Source organism: Lonchura striata, chromosome 1 (genome assembly GCF_046129695.1).
Source record: "Lonchura striata isolate bLonStr1 chromosome 1, bLonStr1.mat, whole genome shotgun sequence".
Classification (NCBI taxonomy): Eukaryota; Metazoa; Chordata; class Aves; order Passeriformes; family Estrildidae; genus Lonchura; species Lonchura striata.
Genome location: NC_134603.1, coordinates 73,716,628 through 73,728,406, shown reverse-complemented (window position 1 = coordinate 73,728,406; position 11,779 = coordinate 73,716,628).

Sequence of the window (11,779 nt, the reverse complement as noted above, 5' to 3'; positions counted from 1 at the left end):
TTATGTAAGCATATTCAAAAAAATTTATACCCCAATACAATAAATGCCCAAAGAAAAGTGTTGTTTCATTTTAATGCCCTTTATTTTTACTTGTGTTGTGTCTAACTGTGCTTGAATGGTCACTCCGAAATCAGAATGCCAAACACAAAAACTTTATTCCCGTCAAAGAGGTGTCTTGTGACGGGAAGAGCTTGCCCAGAGCCTAGCCTTGTGTTTCCAGGCTGAGAAGTGTCACATGTCACTTCATGTTTCATCCCTAAAAGAATTTGCAGACTTGATATTTCTTGAGTTCTTTTCCTGCAGTATTTGCTGCCCATTTGATCAAGAAAACAAAGAACAGAGATTCCCCTATTTCTATAAGACATTAATGAAAGCAGGACAAGCTTGATTTAAAAATCACTTATATTTACAAGCTTCAGAGAAGTAAACTAGAAACTCACTAGTTTGGACAAGCTAGGAGACAGGAGATGGTATTGACCTGGGACTGTCAATCGTAATTGTCTTCCTGCTTAGAAAAAGATATTTCAACTGTGAAAAAAAAAATCAAAAATGCACGCCTACAAAACCCAGCCAACAACTAGATTTTTACAGTGGAGTTATCTTCTTGTAGCTGTTTTACAAGCTTCACTATTCATTTTGTAAACAAAAACAGAACATAGAGGGTAGTGTGGGGACAAGCCTTCTACATGGAAAACACTCAAAGGGAAAATGCATATGGACTTCAGCCCCGCCAGCCTCTAAGAACTGTTTCTTGCAACCTTTACTTTTCTGCAGCAGGGTTTTGGGGGATTCAAACCTATAAAACAAGTTATAAACACAACAAGTAATAGAGAAGGCCATATCCGGTGCTGCTGTGCTTTTAGGATGATAAGACTTATTTCAAATTTGCAGCAGTTAAGGAAAGCAATCGAGTTATTAATGTGCACCACCTTGGAGTTGCTGTCTGGTTTCTGATCTAAATGGTGTTTGCATTATAGCAACATTCATCAATTTCAAATTGTTCTCAGAGCACATGGTGTATCTCTTCATCTGTAGACAGGCACTGAGGCATTTTCCAACCGTTATTGTTATTATTTCCCTCTTTTCCACAGAAGCATCTAAGTCTTTTTAAAAGGTTGTCTTGAACAGTATAAAGTTTGTGTTCCACTTCCTTATCCTATAAAATTAAGTTCTCATTTCATTGTATGAGTCCTGGCAGCTTTTGGAACTTTGTTTATTCGTAATTTTTTCTATTTTTCTCCAAAAATATATTTTTTTAGCAGATGATATACCTATCACCTATGTAAAGTATTGTCAGTCTAATTTAAAATATTTTGTCCATACTCTCCCTGGTACAACCTGGCATGTACAAGTTTGAGAAGTGAGCCATGGTAATCTCATTAAGTTTAGCAAGACAAAGTACAAGGTGCTGCTGTTCAGTATCAACCCAGGCTGGGGATGAACAGATCCAGAGCAACCCTGCCCAGAAGGACCTGGGAGTGCTGGAGAGGCTGGACATGACCCATCAATGTGCTCTCACAGCCCAGAAATTCAACTGTGTCCTGGGCTGCATGCAAAGCAGCATGGGCAGCAGGGCCAGGGAGGGGATTCTGCCCCTGTGCTCTGTTCTGCTCTGCTGAGACCCACCTGGAGTGCTGTATCCAGATCTGGCGTCCCAGCATAAGAAGGACATGGCCTGTCAGAGTGAGTATAGAGGAGGGATACAATGATTATTAGAGGGGTGGAGCACCTCTCCTATGAGAAAAGGCTGAGAGAGTTGTGTTTGTTCAGCCTGGGAAAGAAAAGGCTTCACATAACCTAAATGGGGCCTTCCAACACCTGAAAGAAGCCCATAAGAAAGATGGAGAGACACTTTTTACAGGAGCAGAGTGACAGGACAAAGGGGAGTGGTTTCAAACTTCAACAAGAATAGATTTAGATTAGATATGAGGAAGGAATTCTTTACTGTAAGGATGGTGAGACACTGGAACAGGCTGGCCATGGAAGTCATTGATACTCCATCCCTGGAAGTGTTTAGGGTCAGCTTGGTGGAGCTCTGAACAACGTGGTCTAATGGAAGGTGTCCCTGCCCATGGGAGGGAATTGGAACTTTGAGGTCCCTTTAACCCAAACCAGTCCATGATTCTGTGATTCTTGTATCTCCTTATAACCTTCAAGCAGCACTGCCAGTCCTTGCCAGGACAATATTTCACAAACACTCTGAGTACCTGTAAGGAGAGGTTTAGTACACCTAAGTCAAAAAAATTTAAAAGGACAGTATTTGATGGGAACTATGAATAAAGTTTTACTACTTATGTGGTCATGACGGTCAAGTCTTAAGCAAAGAATCAAGCAGGTTTTTAATAGCCTACAGACCAAGATGTGTGTTTTTGCAGATTGCTTACCAGAAATACTAACCGTCCTGATTTTATTTATAACCAAACTGTTTTTTTAAATTCTCACAATTTCAATGATGTGCTATCTCTATAAAAATCCAGCTCCCAGTTCTGCTACGTGACATGTACCGACTTGTCAATGTCAAGGACACTTACATGTAGAAATTATACGAGACACCTGATGTTCTATAGATTATTGGTGGTCTATACACCATCTGTTCACTAACTTCCCCCTAAGGAAGTGTTGGTTTTACTGTTTATGTTTAGGCGCACATAATTCCATGATTGTGCAATTGATGGTGGCTGAACCACTCATCTGAATCTCAGACATGTCATCCTATTGCCTTTTCTACCCAGGTTTTCAGAGAACACTTGTTCTTTCCACCAGGAAGTATGGAAACATGTAAATGCACACACATGTGCACACCCTAATTTCAGATTTTCTATCGCTATCGATAACGTTGGCAATCGTAGTGGACATTCAAAGAGTACTTTCCTTTTTGTCCAAAATTTTCCAGGCAGAAATGAGTGCAGTGTTTCAGAGGCTTTCTGAAAGAATTGAACTTAGTGTGCCTGATTGAAAGCAAGGTACACATGCATTACAAGATCTCAGCCTAGAAGGAACAAATCCAGAAATCCTAACAGTAGCTAAAGCCTCTATGGGTGATTCATTCCTCTTGTTTTCAATCAGTAATTCACCAGATGGCATGACCTCTTTTTCTGCTTTTAAAAGACTTTCCTTTAGACATTCTGCAGTATGCTCCTCACTCCACAACAGATCAGATTACATATTCTTGATCATTTCACTTTGTCATCCCTGAATTTTTGAAGATTAGGTTTTGATAATGTATGGTTCCAAGTAAATAAAGAAGAGGGATGTAATTTTATTTTCCCTGGGTAAGGAGACTGGCAACAAGTTAGTTACTTCATCATAATTGATGACTCATTGAATCCATCTTCTCCATGTTTCTTTAGCTTTAAGAGCATTCCAGGAAAGAACTCAAGAGAAAAAAATCAGTATTTTCTTTTTATTACTGAATTTCACCTTCTACTGTCTCATGTGTTAATGCAGTTTGAAGTCTTTGTCAGTTTAAGTTAAATTGGGCTCCAACAATTCAGATCAACTAAAAAATTGAAAGTAATTGACTTAGCATGACTAGTTTCAAAGCAAAAGCTGTGACAAAATTTTTGCTTACTCTACAGAAAGTGTAAAGAGCTTAATGTGGTACATATTTCCTTCCTAGTCTTCCAGATTCTTTCTTCCCTGGTTTCAGCTCCTTAAACTAAGCATCTGAATGGTACAACCTCCTCAGTAGCTTGTGCCATGTCACATTATTCCCATTGTTCTGAATGTACCATACTGCCAAAGCCCTCTGCATACAAACCATGTTATGCTCCAAAAGAAAGCTTCTATATCATGCCTAGCATTGTCCATGACCTGCCTGTTTCTTGCTCCTGTTCAGGGGATGCAATAGAATAAAAGGTTGCCAACACAAGGTGGGCCCCTATCATGCTTATGTTTTAACAATTATGCTATCAACAATATGTGTGCGTGTGATTACTAATGGAGAGTATTCAAGCTTGAGGACATTTTATGCATTGAAGGCATTAGTGGTACCTTCTTTGATCATGATATACAGACAACTTGTGCCAAAACAGTCTCTGCCCTTCATGTCAAAAAAACAATAGCATGTCCACAGGAAAAAAAATATGTACAAAAAAAAAGTACCATATGTATCTTTAAAGAAAGACCACTGTTTCGTATCATCATGATGGAAACTCAGAAACATAGGTCACTAATTAAGCTAAGCTATTACAATAGTGATTGCCAATAGATCAGCAGACAGCCTTACATTATGTTGCTTATTTTTACCAAGCATTTGATTGATGAGAAAACTCTTCACTTAGTATCAAATCAGTGTTAAGTCCAGTTGACAATTACCTTTCTGCCTTAACAGTAATCATCTGTTAATTGTACTGGCTTGCCTACAATTATTTGTCACAATAGTCTTCAAGAATTGGCGTAAGGCAACAAAAAGAGCCATATGCAAATTACAATATTTTAATTTATGAGCCTGAACAAAGTGAAAAGTCAATCAAAAGTGAAGCTTAAAATAAATAGCACTCTGTTTGAAGACTTATCTCCCAGAAGAGGGCATTTAAATCAGTTCCAGTTGTTGTGTACTTTTATGCAAATAAATTCATTCATTTTCTGGTTTAGAGTTGACCAGTTTGGAAAGCAACTTGGATGCCTATGTCTGTATCACTTCTGTCTGTCAATCAATATCTTGTAACAGGGATTGAAGAAATTTGAGTAATGCAACAAATAAACCATAAATGCATAGCTTCTTTTCAATACGTAGAACTGAACTGCAGTTTGAGTCATTTAGAAATGACAGTGAAAAAAATATTTATTGTAAATTCAATAAATTTATTGTAAATACATCCAATTCTAGGGAGCTAGCTTTATAGCAATCTATGCAATTCATAAGTTTGTTGTTTTTATATTACTTAAGTCTTCATAGGTTGATGATTCCCCAAGAATGTATTCAATCCTTGCTGACTTTTTGCTTTGAAAGAAGAGTAAAAGTTTTTTAACCAGGTATTATTTACAATTGAATTTTGAGTATTCCAGATTAGCATGAGACCTCACTAAAGAGACACTTCCAAAGGATACAGAATTTTCAGCCAGGGTACTAGTAAAGGCTGTTCTGCTGCAGTGCAACACAACAGTGGATCTAGACCGCAGCAGTTTCCAAATGGATCCCCTGGGGGGTTTTTTCTCTTGAAAAGAACATATTCGGTCAGAAAAAGGCTTTCCAAATTCCCAAGGTGACTTGTTGAAACCCATGGCATGGTTCCCCCATTACCACCTCCTGCTGCAAGAGGTGATCTCAGTTATCAAAGCCACATTTTGCAAACATGTTTATTTATCTCTAGGTATACACATTCATAATGATTTCTCCTGCACCTTGGTCTTATCAAGGCAGTGTCTCCAGTTTGGTCTTTTTATCATCTCCTTCCTGCAGATATTTCACTACTGCCTGTGGTCTCTATACATAATACGTGATTTATTCTGATCAGTGAGTCAGAGGTTCTGCTTAGGGAGGTCAGATTTTAGGTGAGCATTTGTACTCCTTAGTACCAAGTGTCCAACATTGTCATCCTAGTTGATCATGCTCTTAGCTAAGCAGTAAGAGTGGATGCTATTCCTGACATTTCTCAGTTTTAGAATTAATTTTGTGATGGCACATAATCATGAATTGCCAGCCTTGCCTTCTTCCAGGAGTTGCTGCGATAGGAAAGAACTGAACAATGTGGAACAAAATTTGCTAATGTTTCCTTTGCTCATTATCAGGAAGTTAAATTCCTTGCCACACCTGGGAAGCCACTGCTTTCAGCCTCAAAAGAGCAGCAGCTGCAGCATTGCTCTTTGGATATGGGGCAGTAAATAAACTAGTTTTATTTTTTTCTATACTCTCCAATTTTTCAATTGTAAGACAAGTCCTCTCTTATTTCCCTTCATCCTACTTATTCACATCATACTGGTAAGCTAATTGTGCAAAAAGCAATTGTTGCCTGCATTTCACTCCATGTGCTTGCTTCCCCCTCTTTTCTATTTACCAGCTGATTCCACAAGCAGTCCATTTTCTATATTTAATTGAATAGACTACTTGGAGTGGAAGCTTTGGGCACAACAGTGATAAGTTTCTGATATTGACCCTGAAAGGTATCCTGCACATACTGTTATTGGCATGTTAACCCCAACTGGAGCCAGCTGCTTCCTCAGATGTTCAGCCATTGGGAAACCATTCAGGACTCACCGAGTCACTTGGTGTTCCACATTCCCTCCAGGGGCTCAGCTGCTGTTTCTAAAGACAGAAATGCAGAAGGACTTCCAGCTTCCAAGTCTTTCTAGTTTGTAGCCCCTTTGCCAATACAGTACACAAGACTGAACACATCATCTGTGCATGCTTTCATTCTGGAATAAAGGGCTGTTCAGTTTGTACAAAAAGCAAGTTTACAGATCACATGCTCAGCATGGTTTATGTTGTATCGCTGCCTCTCAATCCTCACAGAGGAGGAGAAGATAATGTGGGATAGGAGCTGTATTCAGTTGGCAGGACTCCCAGGAAATGCCTACAAACCTCTGGATAACCATAGGAAACAAGCTATTTCAGCATTTTTCTAAAATTATTTTGCCCTTTTTATTCCAATTAATAACCCAAAAAGAATACTTTTCCCAGGTAAAAAACAGTAATTCCAGCTGTCATTTTTATTAGTGTACAGACTTGAAGTTTCACCAATGGTCTCTGCTGATCTCATTCTCACCTCTCAATCAGAGGTGGGTAATGTCTTTTTGACAGTAAATCTCTCGCAATAGTGCAGTCAGATCAGAAGCATGTGGGATGCCATAGAAACCCATTTGAGACCATTTCTTAAACAAAATTTAAAAGTTTTTATTTAAGTGCTACAATTCAAATTATCAATACTTAGTGAAAGATTTCATATTAGGTCTCAGGAAATACTGACTTGAAATTTTGCTTCTCTAATGATATGCCTAATTTTCTTCCCTATTTACTGCTTTCACCTAACAGAAGTATTTCTTGCATGACACTCACCAATACTATTGTCTCAGGTGTTCTCCTAGACCTAAACTATTGACCAATAGATTTGGTGCACAACTTTTAAGAAGGTTTTGGTTTGTAATGGTTGGGGACTTCCATAGGAAATACAGCAGGTATCACAGCTCATGTGATGCCTTGTCTTTGCAGCATACAGGGAAGATTAGGACCAAATTTTGTTCTCTAGACAGATATGAAATTTTAATATCTTCATCACACTATGAAGATTGCATGACAAACAACCACTTCATTACAAAAGCGTCTTTCCCTTGCCTGGGTATATCTCAGCTACATGTTGCTTCAAGCTTTCTCTGCTCATTTGGAACATTCTTCATAAACTTTGGTGGCTGTACTGAGCCATGATTGAATACCACTGCTATCGCAACCTGCCCTTACATTTTGTGAGGAAAAAAAATCTCTTTTTGAACTTACTGAAATGCATACTGCATTTAGTCTCTTTTCCTGTATTCCATTTTTGTCTGTTGTTGAAATTTGATTACTTTGAATATTGTCTACTTCTACCGCTGTTTGCCAGGACTAACATCTAATCTTCTGTAATAATTAAATGTTAGGCCCAACAGCAAGGTGATATAAAAACTATTGTTTTGTTACAAGAGAGAAGCCAATCCAGTCAGCAGTATTGTAGGTATAATTAATTTTATTAAAGTTTTAGTTCACAGAGAACTAATAGTTTCTGAGTTAACTGCCCTTTTTAGTAGTGTGAATATCAAAAGATATTCACAGGTCTGTCAAATCTATCATACCATAAGAATAAATTCTTTCTTATTCTTTCTATCATATGAATGATATGAATTATATTAATGTTAGACTGTAATAATCTAGGATTGCAAGACCTTTACAGGAAGATCTACTGTGATAATACTTTGACCAGCAAGTGTCACTTGGGGACTAACTAGAACTCAAATGAATTTTTATGATAAAATCACAGTGCAGTGTACTTTATATACATTACTCATTATGCTTTTATTTATAAGACGTGGCTTTATCCTTTTGAGGTGAAAAAAAAGTATGTAAAATAATTTCACTCTGTACTAACATCTACTACATGGATTATGATTTCTCTCATCTGTCAATTTCTGTGCTTCACCATGCATTTTTCACTTGTGTTGTCTGCTGTATTTCATAAAAGTAACTGCTATTGGAGAACTAGTTTTTGAACATGTTTTTGAAGTTATATGTTACATTTAAAGATGGAAATACTTTTAGCAACACTTCAAAATATCTGTTGAGCTTTTTTATTGGTTTCTCCTAATTATGATATCAAGAATGATATAGCAATGAAGCATTCAAATATTTCCTATCTCTGTTAATGAAGATTTATATACAAGGGTTTTTTAAAAAGTGCATTCCTTAGTTTTTTAGTAAAGTAAGTACAATCAAGGCTTTGTTCCCTTTATATCAGTTTTTCAGTACTAGCTTTGAGCCATCAGTTCTCTCCAACTGTGATTGCTTCGGCAGGACTAAAATATAGTTTTCTCTCTTGTCATATATGATTAAATGAATTGATTCCTTAATCATCCATCCATGAGGCATATCTCTTGATTGTAGTACATTTAGAAATGTTATTTTTTTGCATTGATTCATCTGCAGGTTTTTTGTTTCTAAATGACGTTAAAAAATAGTTATATCCTGAATATTAATATTTTCATGTATCTAAGAATATTAATATTTCAGTGCATCTGAGACTAATATCTTCACTTATTATAAGCTTTTTACATTATATTAGACCACATAATAAACTGTCTGGTGATAAAAATGAATATTGCAAACATCCCAAAGAAGGAAATTTTGTCTTTATTAATACTGAGACTTGTGAGAGGCCAATCAGAGCAGAATGAATAGGCAAAGCAAAACTGCTCACAAAGGGGCTGCCAGTGGACAACTTTTGTGGCAGCTAAAACTAAGGACCATTAGCAAAGATGCAGGGCTGCCTCAGAAAGCTGTTGGAAGGCTTTTCATAACACACTTACTGAGACAATTTATTAAGTGGATGGGGAAACAAGTAGGGAGAAAGTGTAGTTTACAGTTCTAGGATTAATATGCAATGAACTGATAGCCATGTTTTCTATAGAATGAACAGTTATAAATGGTGTTATTGTCTGTGCTTTGTCCCTGACTGATGACCTTAATGTGAAATTGTGAGCAGTATATTTACAATAGAAGGTTTGTTTTCTGTCCATCAAACACAAGACACATGCGTTAAAAAGAAAATGCTGACCTGCAATGTAGTCATATCTTTTTTCAGAGTGCAGGAGAGACCAAATACTACACAGAAAAAACCCAATAGTTTTACCTATATTGGAAGTTTCATTCTGGCCTCATACTACTACCATATACCCTAAACCACAAATATTGCTATCCTTCAACATATATATGCATTGTGACTATTGTGTCTGCATGTGATAAAAGTTAATTGAAAAACTAAGTAGGAAAAAGTGGTATCTTTGATCAGATGTGCTGGTACAACTGGAAAAGCCAGGCAAGGTTTCAGACACACACATTCCTCAAAGGAGATGAAGTTGTTTTATACTAGCAACAGTAGTTGGCTTAAGAAGACTTTCTTCTCATTAGACCCTGACTTTATCTTACATATTTAGAAAATTATGGCAACAAAATATTTGCAGTCCATAAGTTCTTTCTTGTGATTGGTTTGAACATACTGCTTTTAATTAAACAGGTTATTTTCTCCCTTTTTCCTTAGAGAAAATTGTACACATATGTGTCCTTCTTACTCTCCCCATGCCATTTACCACAATAAACTTTGACCATGGTTTCAGTTATCATTCTCTGTATATTAAATAGTCTTAAATTTTTACATGCATTCCTATATGTACAGTATTAAACTGTGATTTGTGGTCAATCAATCTAAAAAGTTCTTTTAACAGAAATACACTTATTGCCAATTTATAATATCCTTATCTTACAGTTGCACAAAAAGGGGGATTTATTACATTCAGCTTGGTGCAGAACTAAGTTTTAAATTTCATATGTTCAGTTTTTGGCGATTTTTTTTTTAGTTCTGATACGATAATACCAACAAAGTAAGAAACCACATAAAAATAAAACAATAAAAATAAGTAATTTAATTAGAAGTATGGACAAAAATCTGTACTTATATAAACATAAAAAGTTTCAAAAAAAGTTGAACAATTATGCATAAGCAGTAATACAGATTTAGTTCCTTGAGAGTGTGTCCTAAATGGGATGAACTCTGAATGTACCTTCCAGGCCTGTAATCTTACAGAATGAGATGCACCATTAAAATATTTAGACCTCCCTGAATGTGCCTTAGTCTAAGTAACTTATGAATATTTACAATTAACTTCACTTTAATTTCAAATTACAGAGAAATTGAGTACCTAGCAGTGGTCTTAGTGTGGTGCCTTTCCTCCTTCAAATAAAATATGAGTGCAACAGAAGTAGAACAATAACTCCTCTTGTTCTTTCTCTTCTCTTCCTCATTTTATCTTTTCTAATTGCTCTTTACTCTGTGATGTGCTTCTTCTCTTCTTTCAAGGAATTTATCTGATAATTTTTTTTTTGCATGGAAAATTATATTGCATGTGCTAATATGTCCATTTATACAGTAATTTTACATCAGCATGATTCCTTTCACAAAAAATTTTCTTTACTTTACACTGCTTTGTAAGGAGTTTTAATTGCAGTAAAATGACTTCTTTTAATCTAGGACAATCATGGCTATGGAAAGATTGATGACATTTTAATGGCTGTTTATTGATTTACTAATATCACTATAAAATATACAATGATGTAACTATTCCTACAGAAACAGTCAGATACTTCAAAACAGACAGAACCTTTCTCTGTTATAGAAGATTTTGGATCACCTAGCTTTAGAAATCTAGTCATACCTTTGAACCAGTATATGACTGAAAGTGTTTTCATTTATGTTAAATAAATGAATATTTCAGTAGACATTTGTACTTATATTTGTCTGCAACAACAACAATAACAAAGAGTTTAAGTATTTAGATAACTTATGAGAATAATTTATATTCTTTCAGGAGATCAAAATGAAGCTCTGACACATCAAGCTTTGGCTAGTGTACATTTAGGCGCTGTTAGAGTCCATGTCTAATTTTAATGCTCTTCTAGATCAGTGTCACAGTTCGCTGTGCTGTTTATTTTTCTTTCTTAACTGTTGAGTAATTGGGGGGGAGCTGTTTTCCATCAACTGTGCGTGTGCTACCAGACCCTCTGCCTAAATCCTAGGAAAGAAGAAACCTTATAAGCTACATATAAACTTCACAGCCAAAAATCCATCTGTGTGGATTGTGTATCCATCTAGCTTATGGCTCTTTGACCTTTGTAAAGTGAAGGATAATGTTTTGTTTTGTCTTGTTTTGGTTTGTTTTTTTAATTTATGACAAGATTATGAAGAATACTGCCTTCACTTACAACCAAATTAAATTAGTTTAAATATTATATGTCACTTTAATACTCTTTTTAGCCCATTTTCTCATCTGATTGCCTGGGAATCCAGGCATAATATATTCAGATTTTTTATTATCCAACTTTTTGCTTTCCCCAGCCTACATTCTGATTATTTGTGATCCTGAAGAATCTGAAAGCCACTAATCTTCAATTACTCTTGTCATCTACAGAGAAGAGAGGCTGAAGAAGGATCTGTGGGTTCTCTGCTCTTGAGACATTGAGGGGACAGTGGGTTGGGAGCCATTATGGCTACTTCTGTCTTTTTCTAGTAAGCAGCCATATTCAAGAGCAGGCTGCAAATGG